At 46.8% G+C, this 17,532-nt stretch overlaps 1 protein-coding gene across 1 annotated transcript in view; it reads left to right on the top strand.

Annotated features, from left to right (window-relative positions):
• Positions 1–17,532, top strand: part of dyrk1b (dual-specificity tyrosine-(Y)-phosphorylation regulated kinase 1B) — a 72,784-nt gene that overhangs the window by 9,244 nt on the left and 46,008 nt on the right. The window lies entirely within an intron of this gene.

The following is a 17,532-nucleotide window of genomic DNA, read 5'->3' as shown; positions in this document are numbered from 1 at the left end:
CTCAGCTGTTCTATATGACCTAGCGAACGCCCAGATTGGCTGGTAGCGCTGCTTACATCAGCAGGCAGTGAGGAGCCTATCCAGTCTCCACAGTGAGAGCACACAGGTAACTGCTGTAATCTTGCAGATTCTCGCCCACAGACGCAGTTTAGCACCATCTTATCCTACATGGAGCGTCCTTCTGGACTGCAGTATGAAGTCCGGCTGATGAGGATGATGATGATGATGATGATGATGATGATAATTCATTTATTGGTACTGTGATCAATTCTGTGACGATGCTGTGAATGATGGGTGCAGTCAGCGCCTCTAGAGCACTGCACACCTCCATGGATATTGAAAAAGACCATCTATTGAGAGTCTGTAACCACCTTTAATGTATAACCTACATAGTAACAAGCAGCTGATTGGACGGCAGCTTATAATGGCATCAATTCTTAATTAAATGTTTATTATAATGCAATTTTTTAATGGAACGCTTCCTGTAGTGTATTACAGTCTGTCAGAATGAGCGTGTGGATCATATGAACATTATAGAGCATTATAGAGCGCCCCCTATGCTTCCTGTAGTGTATTACAGTCTGTCAGAATGAGCGTGTGGATCATATGATCATTATAGAGCATTATAGAGCGCCCCCTACGCTTCCTGTAGTGTATTACAGTCTGTCAGAATGAGCGTGTGGATCATATGATCATTATAGAGCATTATAGAGCGCCCCCTACGCTTCCTGTAGCGTATTACAGTCTGTCAGAATGAGCGTGTGGATCATATGAACATTATAGAGCATTATAGAGCGCCCCCTACGCTTCCTGCAGTGTATTACAGTGTGTCAGAATGAGCGTGTGGATCATATGATCATTATAGAGCATTATAGAGCGCCCCCTACGCTTCCTGTAGTGTATTTCAGTCTGTCAGAATGAGCGTGTGGATCATATGAACATTATAGAGCATTATAGAGCGCCCCCTACGCTTCCTGTAGTGTATTACAGTCTGTCAGAATGAGCGTGTGGATCATATGAACATTATAGAGCATTATAGAGCGCCCCCTACCATGGGGGATAGCGAGGAAGACCTTTAGATAAGTAGACAGACAGGTGGACAGATTGAGGGATAAAAGACGGTCAGTTGGGAAGACGGACAGATAGACAGACAGATTGAGAGATGCTGAGGAAGACGGTCAGTTGGGTAGAAAGATAGACGGATAGAGACAGACTGATACGGAGTCCGGCAGAGACTGATGGACAGACAGAAAGACTGGCATTCAGACTAACAGTCTTCATTTATGATGGAGTTGGGTTCTGTGTTTAGGTTCCCCTGGTTCAGTTAAGTCTGTGTAATGTGTTCCACTGGGCAGGCTGTTCCAGAGTGGACCGTGTTCCACAGCCAATCTAGAACTATCTGTAGCCCACTTGGGTACCTGACACTGTATTTTAATGCAGAGCAGAACCAGTGAAAGTAGCAGGGTTCTCTCTCTGCTCGTGACTCATGATGGCCATGTTTAACCAATCAGAGCTCTGCGTTGTTTTTAGCTCCACCCACACCCCAACACAGCATGGGCATTCAGGTATTGTACCTGGATCCTTCAGAGCTTTCTCTTCCACTGGCCAGTGCTTTTCTACACTAAAGGATGGAACCTTTTGGTGTCATATAGACCAAATTTAAAAGGTTCTGTGTACGGTTACCCACAAAAGGTCCACCAATCTGAAGAACCCTTTAACCAGGCCAACAACTGATGCTTCTGTGAGGGACAGGGTCATGTGTGTCCAAGGCTCATTGATGCTTGTGGACCTCCCACCTAACAACTTGCAGGCCTTAGGGCCAGATACCACAGGACACCTTCAGAGATCTTGTCTGTGGGTCAGATCTATTTTGGGGGCACGAGGGGGACCTACATAATAATATTATGGCTGATTGGTGTATCTGAAATCTGTAAAGTAGCTGAATTCTCTAGAATTAGAAGTGGTGTCCATATACTTTTGGGCGTATAGGTCAGTTAAACAGCAACTTGTGCTTTGTCCTTTCCCTTTTTTATTCCCAGGTTTGGTGCAGAGGCCATCGATGTTATTGGCCAACCGCACCATCGGCCGTGACCCAATGTGTCTTCAGCTTGTAGTTAATTGGAGCTGGACAAGATATTGCTGGCTAATCGCTATTCCTTACACTCCTGACCCCTGATATCACTGAGGGGGTTAGCTATACAAATGAGCCTCTAACCAATCACTGGTCTGAACTCTCACAGCAGACAGTCGACCAATCACAGATGGAAGTTCTTTGGATCATCCAGTAAACCAGGGGCATAGAGGCTCGTACGCTGCATTCATGGTCTCGGTTGTGTTGAAAAAAACAAGTTTCCCACCACTTCCCATCTAACCACATGAATGCAGCCAAGTCAGATGGACGAGTTTCACCTCTGAGAGTCTTGCCGCCCGACGTGCCCTTGAAAGGGCATAGAACCAACACTTTTACCCTGAACACAGTTTCAGTACAAAACACCATTCAGGTGTGATCAGTCTAAGGAGGTGTTTCCCATTTACACCGACTTTAAGAGGGGCCTTTAAGTCCCCCAAGTGGTGCAGCCTTCTCAGCACTGGTTTAGGAAGAAGGTCAGGAGGTCACAGGTTTGTTCCCCAGTGATGCCACAGCCATCCGCGAGTCCCAGAGATCGCTTCAGGGCGGTTTGGTCGGCTGTAAACACGAGAGGAAAACGGGTGCGGGAGTAACGGAGAACAGTCAGAGGTCTGGGGTATACGGGCGGTGTCTGGAGTGGACACTAGCTCAGTGGACGTTTCGGGAAGGTGTGTGTGAGGGTGTGTGTTCTGACACAGCGGCGCCTAAAGGGGGGCAGGGAGTTTAATTATTAAACACTTCAGTGTTTACGGCTGCGTTCGCGTCCAGCTGATTCCACATAGGATAGAGAGCCTTCGTGTCATGTGATCTATAGGTCTATCTCTCACTCTCTCTCTGAGTGTGTGTGTGTGTGTGTGTGTGTGTGTGTGTGTGTTTGGTTGCTCTCCTTGGTGCTGCTTCCTCTCAACAATCCTGCCTGCTGACCTGCCTAACACATCAGAGGGAGAGAGAGAGAGGATGGAGGAGTGATGGTAAGATGTCCAAAAGTTTGTGGACACCCCTTCTAATGAATGCATTCAGCTACTTTTGGTTGCGCCCATTGCTGACACAGATGTGCAAATGCACACACACAGGTTGTCTAATCCCCGTAGAGAAGAAGTACTGCCAATAGAATAGGACTATCATGAAGCTATTGGCACCACGCTGTCTAATGCCAGGCGTGGGCTAGAGGGGTATAAAGCCCCCCAGCATTGAGGAGCTGTGGAGCAGTGGAGGAACTGTGTTCTCTGGAGTGATGGTGGTGGAGCTCCATCCAGTACTTTTAGGGATTTTCACAGCAATGCTCCTCCTCCTGAATCTATGGGAAAGTCTTCTTCTCTGGACAGAAGAGACAGATACTCCAACAGAAGCAGGATCAGCTCTTTATAATACCCTTGATTTCAGAAGAAGCCGTGAATGAACAGGTGTCTCAATACTTTTGTCCACAGAGTAGTTGTAGTAGTTTAAGTGATTCGCATATTTAGAAGGTTAGTGTGGATCGATGAGACGTAAAACAGTGTAAACGGTGAAGTCCGAGTGTAGGAAGGTAGACACCAGTGTGAGGACCACTACTGCTGAACAAATCTGCCTAACTGGTTCAGACTGGTTAAACTGGTGAAGCTGGTTGAACAGTTAAGCTCTTGACCAGTATAGGGTGTTTTCATTGGACGCATTGACCAACCTAAATAAGCTAATCAACCAGTATGACTAAGCAAATTTGTCAACTAGCTTCTCCCAGCTAGTCAACCAGTACGACCAGCTTGAGAACCAGGTTGGTTAGGCTGGCCATGCTAATAGACCAGCTAGTGCAGGAAATTCAAATGAAAACATAACCTGGACTAAACTGATCAACCAGTTTAACCAGCTTGATTGGTTACCAGTATAGGGTTTGCTTTCTCCTGGATGACCAGCTGTTCAACCACCCTGACCATCAAAAATACTGGTAGACCATCTTCTTGAGCTGGATTATTGAACAGGCTTTCTAAATGAGGCACAGGACAACCAAATCGGAGCATGGCTTCAGCAACATGGACATATCAGCATTGTTGGAACAAAACCTTGCAACCCCAAATGTTACAACTTTACAAGAGAAGCAAAACACTCAAGTTAATACGATTTTTTTAAGATTTCCAATCTGTGAAGTTCTTAAAAATATCGAAATTTGCTGAAACTGTTTATATTTGGTTCTTTGTTTATATTGGTTATATTTTCCCCTGCTGTTTCCCCTCCCTGATCACCTGGCGTCCATCAGCTGTGTGAGTTCCTCAGTGTAACGTCTGACCACGTTTGTTAAAGTGTGTGTGTGTTGTGTTTTCACGTACACTTGAAGGAGAACTCCAGCAGTTCTTAAAACTTCTCTGCATAATTCAACAGTTAAGATCAACAAACAACCCAGACGTCTGGAGGGTCAGAGCCAGACGTCTGAAGCTCTAATAAAAGCTCCTCACAGAAAGTTCTTCACCTAATGGTGATGAAGACGCTGCCTGATGCCTGAGACACGGTTCTACCAGAGTTCTGAGAAGGTCGTGGGTCTGTATTAGGAAGGTGGAGGAGGGATACAGGCAGGGCGTTCGGACGGCGCTACAGTTGTAGAGAAGGGCACCACTGGCCCCCAAGAAAAGGGCCGAACTGGGTGGTCCGCTCACAGTGCCCCTTCACTGTAAACATGAGCGAGAGTTTCTGTCTCACTTCAGGATGTTTAAGTGAGGCTCGCTCGTTCTGTCTGAGAGAGAGAGAGAGAGAGAGAGAGAGAGGAATAGTCTCTGATAACAAGCAGAGAGAACTTCATCAGCAGGGCTCTCTTCATCTCTCTCTCCCCCACCCCCCCCCTCTGTCTCTCTCTCTCTCTGTCTCTCTGCCTCTCTCTCTCTCTCCCCGCCCCACCTCTCTCTCTGCCTCTGTCTCTCTCTGTTTGTCTCTCTGTCTGTCTCTCTGCCTCCCTCTCTCTGTCTGTCTGTCTCTCTGCCTCCCTCTCTCTGTCTGTCTCTCTGCCTCTCTCTCTCTCTGCCTCTCTCTCTCTGTTTGTCTGTCTGTCTGTCTGTCTGTCTCTCTGCCTCCCTCTCTCTGTCTGTCTGTCTGTCTCTCTGCCTCCCTCTCTCTGTCTGTCTGTCTGTCTCTCTGCCTCCCTCTCTCTGTCTCTCTCTCTGCCTCTGTCTGTCTCTCTCTCTCTGTCTGTCTCTCTGCCTCCCTCTCTCTGTCTGTCTGTCTGTCTCTCTCTGTCTGCCTCTCTCTCTCTCTCTCTCTCTGTCTCTCTCTCTCTCTCTCTCTCTCGGGTCAGTAGGGGTGTACTGCTTTTGCTTCTGTAGGAACTCTGAGAGTTTGCTGACTGGGTTCTGACTGATCTGGACTGCTGCAGAACCGGAACCAGTGTTTGCTGGGCAGTGATGATTGAGAATGAGCGTGTACTGATTATTGATTATTGATTATCTGATTGTAACTGATGGTAATGTTTCTGTAGGGCTGTGCTGATTTGGTCGCTGTGCTTTCAGGCCTGTTTGTGCCGTTTTCAAACTGAACATAGGAATTATGCTGTCTATAGTGTGTGTGTGTGTGTGTGTGTGTGTGTGTGTGTGTGTGTGTGTGTGTGTGTGTGGTTTGGAGCAGTATGGGATCCTTATCGGGGACAGCAGTGGGTCAGTCACTCCTCTCAGGGAGAGAAAAGTGGGTCAGCACTGAGAGGAAGGATAGAAGAGAAAAGTGGAGGAGAGAAGAAGAGAGCTGAGAAGATACAGAGGAGGACCAGGAGTGAGGAGGACCAGGAGTGAGGGAGGAAAAGAGGAGAGAATGCAGTAGAGTAGAGGAGAAAGGAGAAGAGAAGTGGAGAGGGAGGTAGAGGAGGAGAGGAGGGGAAGAGAGAGAGGGAGGTGGAGGAGAAATGAGGAGAAGGGAGGAGAAATAGTGGAGGTAGAGGAGAAGAGAGGGAGGTGGAGGAGAAAGGAGGGGAAGAGAGGGAGGTGGAGGAGAAATGGTGGAGGTGGAGGGGAAGAGAGGGAGGTGGAGGAGAAGGGAGGAGAAATGGTGGAGGTAGAGGAGAAATGGTGGAGGTAAAGGAGAAGAGAGGGAGGTAGAGGGGTGGATCTACATATTCGGCAGTGAGTGGACGGTCAATTTGAGACACTTTGACAAGAAGCAAACTCTGATGTTCAGAACATCAGGCAGGTCTTGTGGGGTGTTCCCGTCCTGGTATGCAGTGGTCAGTACCTACCAAAAGTGCTCTGGTGTCCGAGTCATGGGCACCCAGGGCTCATTGATTCTCATTGAAGCCCCGCCCACCTCACAACTTGCAGGACGTAAAGAATCTGCTGAAACGGTTTGGTGCCAGATACCACCGAGTGCAGACGGTGGACAGTTCAGATGTCCAGAGGCTGATATGTACTGATGGGTTTACTGAACTCTTTCTCGTTTAGGTGGTTCTGGAGTACTGCACTGAAATACCTGCGTTTATTGATTTCACCAGATTTAGAACCTCTTCAGAAGTATTATGGTTCTCTTTAGGGATGTTAAGATCGGCAGATGGGCACATCAGCAATACTGGGTATTGGCTTTAAAGCACATTATCCATATTAGTGCGTCCCTCTACTGGGTTTTAATAAGGATAAAGGTAAAGCGCCAGTGCTGATCAGGTGCGTCCGTTAGCTTCTACCAGGAGTGCAAGTAGTAGCACAAAAAGCAGAAGCAGTGCAAACATATAGAGTACCAGGAACATAAACTAAAGAACCGCAGATTCACATCACGCCAAAAAGTGGGGGGGGGACCAAATTGCAGATGTGAGGTTTTTGCATGGCAGCAGTGATGAACATTATTTATCATTAACAGTATTCAGTATTTTGTATCCAGTGTACAGTATTCTGTATGCAGTGTTCAGTATTTTGTATCCAGTGTACAGTGTATAGTATCCGGCATTCTGGTATTCAGTTTGCTGTATCGAGCGTACAGTATCTGGTATGCAGGATCCAGTGTACAGTATCTGGTATTCGGTATGCGGGATCGAGTGTACAGTATCTGTTATGCAGGATCGAGTGTACAGTATCTGGTATCCGGTATGCGGGATCGAGTGTACAGTATCTGGTATTCAGTATGCGGGATCGAGCGTACAGTATCTGGTATTCGATATGTGGGATCGAGTGTACAGTATCTGTTATGCAGGATCGAGTGTACAGTATCTGTTATGCAGGATCGAGTGTACAGTATCTGGTATTCGGTATGTGGGATCCAGTGTACAGTATCTGGTATTCAGTATGTGGGATCCAGTGTACAGTATCTGGTATTCGATATGTGGGATCGAGTGTACAGTATCTGTTATGCAGGATCGAGTGTACAGTATCTGTTATGCAGGATCGAGTGTACAGTATCTGGTATTCGGTATGTGGGATCCAGTGTACAGTATCTGGTATTCGGTATGTGGGATCCAGTGTACAGTATCTGGTATGCAGGATCCAGTGTACAGTATCTGGTATCTGGTATGCAGGATCGAGTGTACAGTATCTGGTATCTGGTATGCGGGATCGAGCGTACAGTATCTGGTATTCGATATGTGGGATCGAGTGTACAGTATCTGGTATGCAGGATCGAGTGTACAGTATCTGGTATGCAGGATCCAGTGTACAGTATCTGGTATGCAGGATCCAGTGTACAGTATCTGGTATTCGGTATGCGGGATCGAGTGTACAGTATCTGTTATGCAGGATCGAGTGTACAGTATCTGTTATGCGGGATCGAGTGTACAGTATCTGGTATTCGGTATGTGGGATCCAGTGTACAGTATCTGGTATTCGGTATGTGGGATCCAGTGTACAGTATCTGGTATGCAGGATCGAGTGTACAGTATCTGGTATCTGGTATGCAGGATCGAGTGTACAGTATCTGGTATCTGGTATGCGGGATCGAGCGTACAGTATCTGGTATGCAGGATCGAGTGTACAGTATCTGGTATTCGATATGTGGGATCGAGTGTACAGTATCTGGTATGCAGGATCGAGTGTACAGTATCTGGTATTCGATATGTGGGATCGAGTGTACAGTATCTGGTATGCAGGATCGAGTGTACAGTATCTGGTATTCGGGATGCGGGATCGAGTGTACAGTATCTGGTATGCAGGATCGAGTGTACAGTATCTGGTATTCAGTATGCGGGATCGAGTGTACAGTATCTGGTATGCAGGATCGAGTGTACAGTATCTGGTATTCAGTATGCGGGATCGAGTGTACAGTATCTGGTATGCAGGATCGAGTGTACAGTATCTGGTATTCAGTATGCGGGATCGAGTGTACAGTATCTGGTATTCGATATGTGGGATCGAGTGTACAGTATCTGGTATGCAGGATCGAGTGTACAGTATCTGGTATGCAGGATCGAGTGTACAGTATCTGGTATGCGGGATCGAGTGTACAGTATCTGGTATTCGATATGCGGGATCGAGTGTACAGTATCTGGTATGCGGGATCGAGTGTACAGTATCTGGCATTTGGGATTGAGTGTACAGTATCTGGTATTCGGTATGCGGGATCGAGTGTACTGTATCTGGTATGCGGTATGCGGGAGCTAGCGTACAGTATCTGGTATCCGGTATGCGGGAGCTAGCGTACAGTATCTGGTATTCGGTATGTGGGATCGAGTGTACAGTATCTGGTATGCGGGATTGAGTGTACTGTATCTGGTATCCGGTATGCGGGAGCTAGCGTACAGTATCTGGTATTCGGTATGTGGGATCGAGTGTACAGTATCTGGCATTCGGGATCTAGCGTACAGTATCTGGCATTCGGTATGTGGGAGCTAGCGTACAGTATCTGGTATTCGGTATGTGGGATCGAGTGTACAGTATCTGGTATGCGGGATTGAGTGTGCTGTATCTGGTATCCGGTATGCGGGAGCTAGCGTACAGTATCTGGTATTCGGTATGCGGGATCGAGTGTACAGTATCTGGCATTCTGGATCTAGCGTACAGTATCTGGCATTCGGTATGTGGGCTCGAGTGTACAGTATCTGGTATGCGGGATCAAGTGTACAGTATCTGGTATTCGGTATGTGGGAGCTAGCGTACAGTATCTGGTATTCGGTATGCGGGATCGAGTGTACAGTATCTGGTATTCAGTATGTGGGATCGAGTGTACAGTATCTGGCATTCTGGATCTAGCGTACAGTATCTGGCATTCGGTATGTGGGCTCGAGTGTACAGTATCTGGTATGCGGGATCAAGTGTACAGTATCTGGTATTCGGTATGTGGGATCGAGTGTACAGTATCTGGTATGCGGGATCGAGTGTACTGTATCTGGTATCCGGTATGCGGGAGCTAGCGTACAGTATCCGGTATGCGGGATCGAGTGTACTGTATCTGGTATCCGGTATGCGGGATCGAGTGTACTGTATCTGGTATCCGGTATGCGGGATCGAGTGTACAGTATCTGGTATCCGGTATGCGGGATCGAGTGTACTGTATCTGGTATCCGGTATGCGGGATCGAGTGTACTGTATCTGGTATCCGGTATGCGGGATCGAGTGTACTGTATCTGGTATCCGGTATGCGGGATTGAGTGTACTGTATCTGGTATTCGGTATGCGGGAGCTAGCGTACAGTATCTGGTATTCGGTATGCGGGATCGAGTGTACTGTATCTGGTATTCGGTATGCGGGATCGAGTGTACTGTATCTGGTATCCGGTATGCGGGATTGAGTGTACTGTATCTGGTATTCGGTATGTGGGAGCTAGCGTACAGTATCTGGTATTCGGTATGCGGGATTGAGTGTACTGTATCTGGTATTCGGTATGCGGGAGCTAGCGTACAGTATCTGGTATCCGGTATGCGGGAGCTAGCGTACAGTATCTGGTATCCGGTATGTGGGATTGAGTGTACAGTATCTGGTATCCGGTATGCGGGATTGAGTGTACTGTATCTGGTATTCGGTATGCGGGGTCTGCTATGCCGTATCTCATGTACAGTAAGCTGTGTAAGCTGAGTGGTGGGTATGGTGAAGGTAGGTAGGTGCTGGGCAGGTGGAGTCCAGTGTATGGGCACTGTGTGTGCAGTAAATGAGCAGCAGTGTTCATGGGGGTAGTGTGCTGTTCAGCAGAGTGGCGGTAGATGGAAAGAAGCTGCAGCTGGGTTCAAAAAAGCTTTCCTAGACCCACCTCTCAACTTATATTCAGCTTCCATTTTTAATAGAAGACACTCGTCCTCTTTTATGCTGCATTTCACAGCTCATCATAAACTGTGCAAAACAACAGTGTTCAGTTAAACCAGTGCAGTGGCGAGCGAAACAGAGGAACACCAGAATCAAACCAAGCTTTCAAACCTTTACAGCAAACAAGATTCGGATTCAAACCTGTGACCCCTGTCATAGTGGTAGCGCACTGGACCACTGAGAGACCACTGGACCACTAACAGTACCTCCACTGTTAATCCAGTTAAATTAGACATTCTGTACTTCACCTGTTTAAACTGATCATTTTAGAGGCCGACCTTCTGACCTCTCACACTCTAGACAAGACAAGTCTGAGGTAATTGTGATTACCAACTTCATAAAGTTTTTGTAAATTCAGGACCAGTCGGTTCAGGACCAGTCGGTTCCGAATTTACAAAAACTTTAACTCTAAGTCCAGCGGTCTCTCAGTGGTCCAGTGCGCTACCACTGTGACAGGGGTCACAGGTTGGAATCCTGAATCTTGTTTGCTAAAAAGGTTTGATTTGATCTGAACCGCCTGGTCCTGAACCGCCTGGTCCTGAACCGCCTGGTCCTGAACCGCCTGGTCCTGAACCGCCTGTAGCCACAGATTTGTAAACCAGGGACGTGCTTTTGTACAGCAATGAGGTGTTGCCATTTTTTTTTTTTGGCATTCCTATGGCTAATGGGTTAACCCCTCATCCACCATGGACCACCCCTATAGTCGACCCCCAGACCCCTATGTGACCCTGTTTGCCTGTAAAAACCCCTCGCTGGAGAAAAGTGGCTTTGGATTAAAAGTGTCGACCGGATGAGTCCATTAGCCGGCTCGTCTGTCTGAGCGCTCAAACATGAGGGGCTTCCATACTGGGGGTGGTCATCAGGGTTCGAACTGGGGGTGTAAGAAAGTATCGAAGTACTGAAGCATTGTGTTACAGGGTTCTCAGTGGTCTTCTGGTCCCTCGGTTCTGATTGGATATAAATAAACTTTAGCTGATGGTGCGTTTTAATGCTGACAGTTTTCTTAAAGTTTGATCGTTAAAATCAGAATCAGAAATACATTATTGATCCCAGGAGGGAAATTGCAGTTGTTACAGTTGCAACCATTCGTGTAAGAATAAACTCTATAAATAAATATGATATATATAATTATATATATATTTATATATAAATATGAGATCATGTTGAAGGTATCGTGATGCGTCACAGTAAACCGGATCGGAACCCCTGTATCGTATTGGTGCACATCGTATTGCCTGAACGCAGCCCTAATCCGAGCACCAGGACCTGGACTTTTAACGCCTCAGGTTGAATGTTGTCACTGTGGGAGTGTGAGAGTGCCCAATGCGCCAAAGTAAGAGTGTGTGTGTGTGTGTGTGTGTGTGTGTGTGTGTGTGTGTGTGTGTGTGTGTGTGTTGCATGCCTACACATACCCCTTGCCAGCCTCCATGCCTGCTCTAAGCTGGCACAGCAAGAATTAAATAGCCAGAGCTTCTGGAGATTATGGCTGGCTTAACTGAAGCTTAATCACATCATATGTGCGGTATAGAAGGAGCCGGTCGTGTGTATCGGGGTTCGGCCTGGACTTCAGGTGTTTGATGTTAGTGTGATTGCTAAATCTTTCAAAATGACTGAAATGGAGTGTTGAGGGGCTAATCGGTGAGGGTTCGGCAGGGCAGGCTCGATGGTGCTCTTAACTTCACCCACTGATGCTAGCGATGCTAATCACAACTCCGTGCCATAGCTACCAGTTAACATTCTACTGATGGCTGATAGTTTAATGCTAGCAGTGTTAGCACTTTAATCTATGCTGTTATTATCTACAGGAAGTGACCCCAAGCAAAGTAAAATGGTTGTATTAAGGAGGGTGTAGCAGCATCAGTAGTACTCAGTAATGCTAATGCTGCTAATCACACCTCAGTGCTAGTTGTCTGCAGTGAGGTCACAGAGACCACCAGGTAGACGACCAGTGGTGAACCCCAGTTAAAGGACAGGAAGCAAACAGTAGGTGAAAACTGCAGACACACAGGCGGACTGGCTGGGAGGCTTCAGGTAGGCCTAAGTTGTAGGACCATAGCAGGGTGAGGGTGTGTGTGTGAGGGTGTGTGTGTGTGAGGGTGTGTGTGTGAGGGTGTGTGTGTGAGGGTGTGTGTAGCTACATTAGTACATTACCTTCTACTGATTACTGACCAGAAGCAGTAAATACGCTGGATATCATCTAAAGACCAGATCAGCTCCTTTCAGCCTTTCATTTCACCACAGTATAAAAATACATCAGGAAAATAAAATCAGCTCCTTAAAACCCCACCATTTCACTGGACCCTGTTCAAGACCCCCTGCTCTGAGACTCAGGCAACTATCTGATTATTGATTTGGACAATTCAGGATATTTAATCCTCTGGGTTCTAGGACTGATTTGTGGATCTGGTCTCTATCCTAAAATCCTGAATATTTATTTATTTATTTATTTATTTATTTATTTATTAATTTAAGTTTGTTTCCCCACTTTTCTCCATAATGTGAATGTTGGCACTTGTTCTTGTATATTTCAGGATGAATGGACCAATAGAAATGCTCCACCATGAGCTTGGAGTGTCATTTCTTTGACTTTGACTTCCATTGAAAGTTAGCAAGGCTTTTCCTCTTCCTGTAAAGTTGCTTATCTGGAGATACAATGTTTTTGCATGACCATGATGAGTTAAAATGGTGTCGTACACCGAATAGTGACTAGAGCGTTAGTGAGGTCAGGATGTTGAATGATGATGATCACCTCCCCACCTCATCATCCCCACCACCACCATCCATCATTCCAGAGAACACAGTTCCTCCACTGCTCCACAGCTCCTCAATGCTGGGGGGCTTTATACCCCTCTAGCCCACGCCTGGTATTATTAGGCAGCAAAGTGCTGATAGGTTCATGATGTTCATCTGCTCCTGCAGAGAGTCCTATTCTATTGGCAGCACTTCCTCTCTACAGGGACTAAGACGAACATCTGTGTCAGCAATGGGTGCGGCTTAAAGTAGCGAAATGCTTTCATTAGCAGGGGTATCCACAAACATTTGGACACACAGTGTAAGAGCTTCATAGTGTGTGACCTCTGGTACTGGTGTGGGGATTCAGGTTAATCTGGCCCTCAGTGTCCCATTGACCTCATTGACCTCTGTGCCTGAATTTGAGGATGTCCTGGAGGGAAGTTTGGGTGCAGTGTGGAGGATTAGGATTAGTGAACGTATCTGCAGTACTGCTGTAGTACTCAGAGCAGGTAATGGCTCGCGTTGCTGTCCTGCCAAATGCTCGTATCTCCAAATCATCAAAAAGACTCATGAAGTCTGAATTTGTGAATTTGCTCCAGGTCATTGTGGAGCATTTCTATTGGTCCATTCTTCATGAAATTCTGATACAATGTAAAAGACAAGCCTTTGATGGCAAAAATAAAGAAACGTAATTTTGAGCAGTTCTATTGGTCTATTCATCCAGAGCGATTTACACAGGGTACAGAAGCAGGTGCAAATCATTCTTGGTATGATGCATCCACCCCCATGCTTCATAGTTGGCAAGATTTTATTTATTTTTTTCTTTGCTGATTTTGGCCGAGGAGTTCTGTTCAGACTGGATCCGCCCAGAGCACATGTGTCCTGAACTCGTCAGGCTTCACTAGATGCTCTGAGGTACGTCAAACAGGGGACACTTTAGTGAAGATTAGGTTTGTGGACGTAATGCTGCACAGTAGAACCGTGCACCACCCTGCTGACTCCAGCAGGTGTTCGACAGGTATGTGGGTTTGGATTTGCCTGTCTTACCAGCAGATGGGCAGTCCTCCTACTAGAGTTTTCTGGGTCTTCCAGATCTCAGTTCGACCTCCACGGTTCCCCTGAACAGACCTTTCTTAACAGTCTTAACACCCTGTAGAAACCTTCGTGTAGCTTCCCTTGCCTTGTGGGCCTTGGCTACCTTCATTTACTGCTCTTTAGACCGTTCCTTAAGCGACACTGTGAGCAAAGATCCGATTTTAGGAAAACCGTCAAGGTATAATACTCTCATTACTCAGACCATCACTGCTATGACTATGTTCAGTTATACGACATCATGATTATTATATTATGATTATGAATATGCCGCACACCTGAGCAGTAGAACAGTTTAGATGGTTTGGTAACTTTTATTTCATAATTTCTAAGTAGTTCTGATCAGAGAAGGACTGGTTCTGAGTCTTGGTTCCTCCCAAGGTTTCTTCCTCCAGCTCTGAGGGAGGTTCTCCTGCACGGTGGTCTTTGGCTGCTCACTGGGGGTCTTGGATTTCTTGTATTTTACTAATTACTGATTGTGTAAAGCTGCTTTGTGACACCAGTTGTAAAACTCTGTACTAATACATTTGATTTGATATAAAAGCCATAATTTTAGTAGAACTCCAGAAGTTCAAGGTGAGGCGGTTTTACAGGACGGCAGTTTTGGCTCAGAGGGGTTACATGAAGTTGAAAGTTCACGAAACGGAGGCTGGAAACCTCCTCGTCTGACTGGTCGCACGTTTTCAGACTGCAGCGTAATGAGAAGGTTCACTTTCTTAAGATTTGTTTGTTGTCTTCTGTTCTGGGCTGGTTTTCACAAAAGCCTCTAAACACAAAGATGATTCTTAAAGTGTTGATCTGGGAAACCGGACCCTGGTAAGGTTTGGGGACCCCTGATAAGAGTCATTCTAATCTAGGGGAGAGAATTCTGGTCTTTGTCGTGATCTGATATTGTTTATTGTGTCCTCCGCTAAACCCGCTGGCATTAGTCTCATTGTGATTATGGCATTACATCACATCACATTTGGGTTCACACACATACTGCGCTGGGTTCGATGACCTGAGCTTCGATGTCTGACTTTTTTTTACTGTCTGAAGCTCCAGATCTGATCAGAACAGATAAAGCAGCTGAACATGAATCCAGTAAAAGGGAGAAACAATAGCTTCTCATTCTGAAGAAAGAAAGTAGTGAGATCTTGTCGGTGAGCTAGTCTGAAGAACAGAGCTCGGTTCCTCCAGGGTTCTCCTGGACGCCCCCCAGTCCAGCCAGCACAGCGTGGAGGATGTGTTCAACTCCATCAGCAGCAGCAGCAGCAGCTCACCTGATTTACCATCATTAAGCCCTGATTTACCACCAAACCAGGTGTTGATCTGAGGAGAACTCTAAATAATACTAGACTCCATGAGAGAGGAGAACTTTGGAGATGTTCTAATGATGAACACAGTGATGGAGAACCACCACCACTTTCTGTAGGAGTGTTATCAGTGTTTATTCTAATATTAAATGATTTACTGAGCAGATCAGCAGCTTTTAAAACTTTCATAAACACGTTTTAAAGCACTGCTTATTTGCTGAATTTAACATATTGTAAAAAGAGGCTCCATAATCTTTGAAATGCCACCATTTATGTAAACAGTAGCAGGTTTGTAAGTACAGGTGTCCGAATACCAGCCTGTCGTAGCGCCAGCTCTTTCTGTTCCCTCTGAACAGCCTGGTTTCCTCAGTGCCTCTGAGCTGACCCTCTACAGGTTGGGTGTAATGTCTGAGTTTGGCCACTAGGAGCAGCAGAGGAGGGCACACTCCACTTAAAACAACCTGGGGCACAGCGTCGCCCGCTGTAAATCTGCCCTGGCCCCTGACGTCTCCGCTGAAACTGGCCCTGCGATGGTATTTGGGTTTCCTGCAGCTTTTCCCAACAGTCCCTCGCTCGGTTTGTGAGCAGAGCTTCTACCTGCGTGCAGATTTAACAGACGGAGGTTTCTCTGTGTCACACCTGAGCCACCCAGGCTAGCTGAGAGAACCCGGCAGTCACCGGACCTTTGACCTTAAACTCTCTCTGACCCCTTAAGAGCAGAACTGGTCTAATCCCGCTGATCGAGGCCCTTCTGTCAGCACTCGGAGTTTACGCTTCTGCAGCGTTTCTGGAGTCACAGGAAAGCCGATGGGGGCACTTCTCTGGGCGGGCCGGGCCGGGCCGACATGGCGGCGACCTCGCCGTGTGCGGTGCCAGCCGGGTGTGCTGATCTGCTGGAGAGGATGTGTGCTTTTCAGGTGAAAGGTTATGGCGGGGGGAGGGGGGCGGGGCTCGTGGGGGATTATCTGTGGGGATTCTCCTCTCTCTCTCTCTCTCTCTCTCTCTGTCTCTCTCTCTCTCTCTCTCTCTCTCTCTCTCTCTCTCTCTCTCTCTCTCTCTATATGAGGGTCAGACTGCAGCGTGCCAAACACGTGTGGATGAGCTCAGCCACTTTCAAAGCAGGGTCCGCACACTACATGTCCAAATGTTTGTGGACACCCCTTCTAATGAATGCATTCAGCTACTTTAAGTTGCACCCATTGTTCACCCATATGTGCAAATGCACAAACGCACACAGCTTGTCTAGTCCCTGTAGAGAAGAAGTACTGCCAATAGAATAGGACTCTCTGGAGCAGATTAACATCATGAACCTATTGGCTCCATGCTGCCTAATAATGCCAGGTGTGGGCTAGAGGGGTATAAAGCCCCCCAGCATTGAGGAGCTGTGGAGCAGTGGAAGAGCTGTGGATGGTGCTGCTTTTAATATGATGAGGTGGGGTGCTGATCATCATCATTCAACATCCTGACCTCACAGACACTCTTGTCCTCCTCTAAAATCTAGTAGAAAACCTTTTTCCCTGGACAGTAGAGACAGTTACTCCAACAAAAGCAGCCGGGTCGACTCTTAATACCCTTCATTTCTGCAAAAACAATGAATGAGCAGGTGTCCAAATACTTTTGTCTACTTTTTGTTCAAAGCTCTCCCAATGTTTTGTCCCACAAACCTAAAGTCTGGGGTAAAGACCCATCCCTTTACGCCAGGCTGACTATATTGTCTTCATCTGTGGATTCGAGGCTTTCACCGAAGCTTGTTTACTTCTGTTAACCTTCATGGACCTTCTATCACCTTGCTCTGCTCTCCCTGTAGTGGCTGTCTGGACAATAAGGCGAGTGATGAAGCCTGGACGTAAAGATCGACTATTTTTAAGATTTTAAAGTGTTGGTGTCGTGTTCTGTGTGTCGTAAGCCTTGCAGGTTTTTCCCCCTCCCGTCCATCCGTCCGTCCGTCCCCCCACGCCGGTATTCGCATCCGCTATTTATGGACGCCAACTCAAACTTTTCGAATGTTAAACCCGACACAGTCTCTTGGCAGAACTTCCACAGCACTAGCAACATTGGGCCATTTTTGTCGCATGTAACTCCAAACTTCATTCAGGATATAGGCTAAACTCAGCTGAGAAAACAG

The sequence above is a fragment of the Salminus brasiliensis genome, chromosome 1, assembly GCF_030463535.1.
Source record: "Salminus brasiliensis chromosome 1, fSalBra1.hap2, whole genome shotgun sequence".
Taxonomy (NCBI): domain Eukaryota; kingdom Metazoa; phylum Chordata; class Actinopteri; order Characiformes; family Bryconidae; genus Salminus; species Salminus brasiliensis.
Note: the sequence above shows the minus strand (reverse complement) of the source record. Positions and strands in the feature narration are given on the sequence as shown.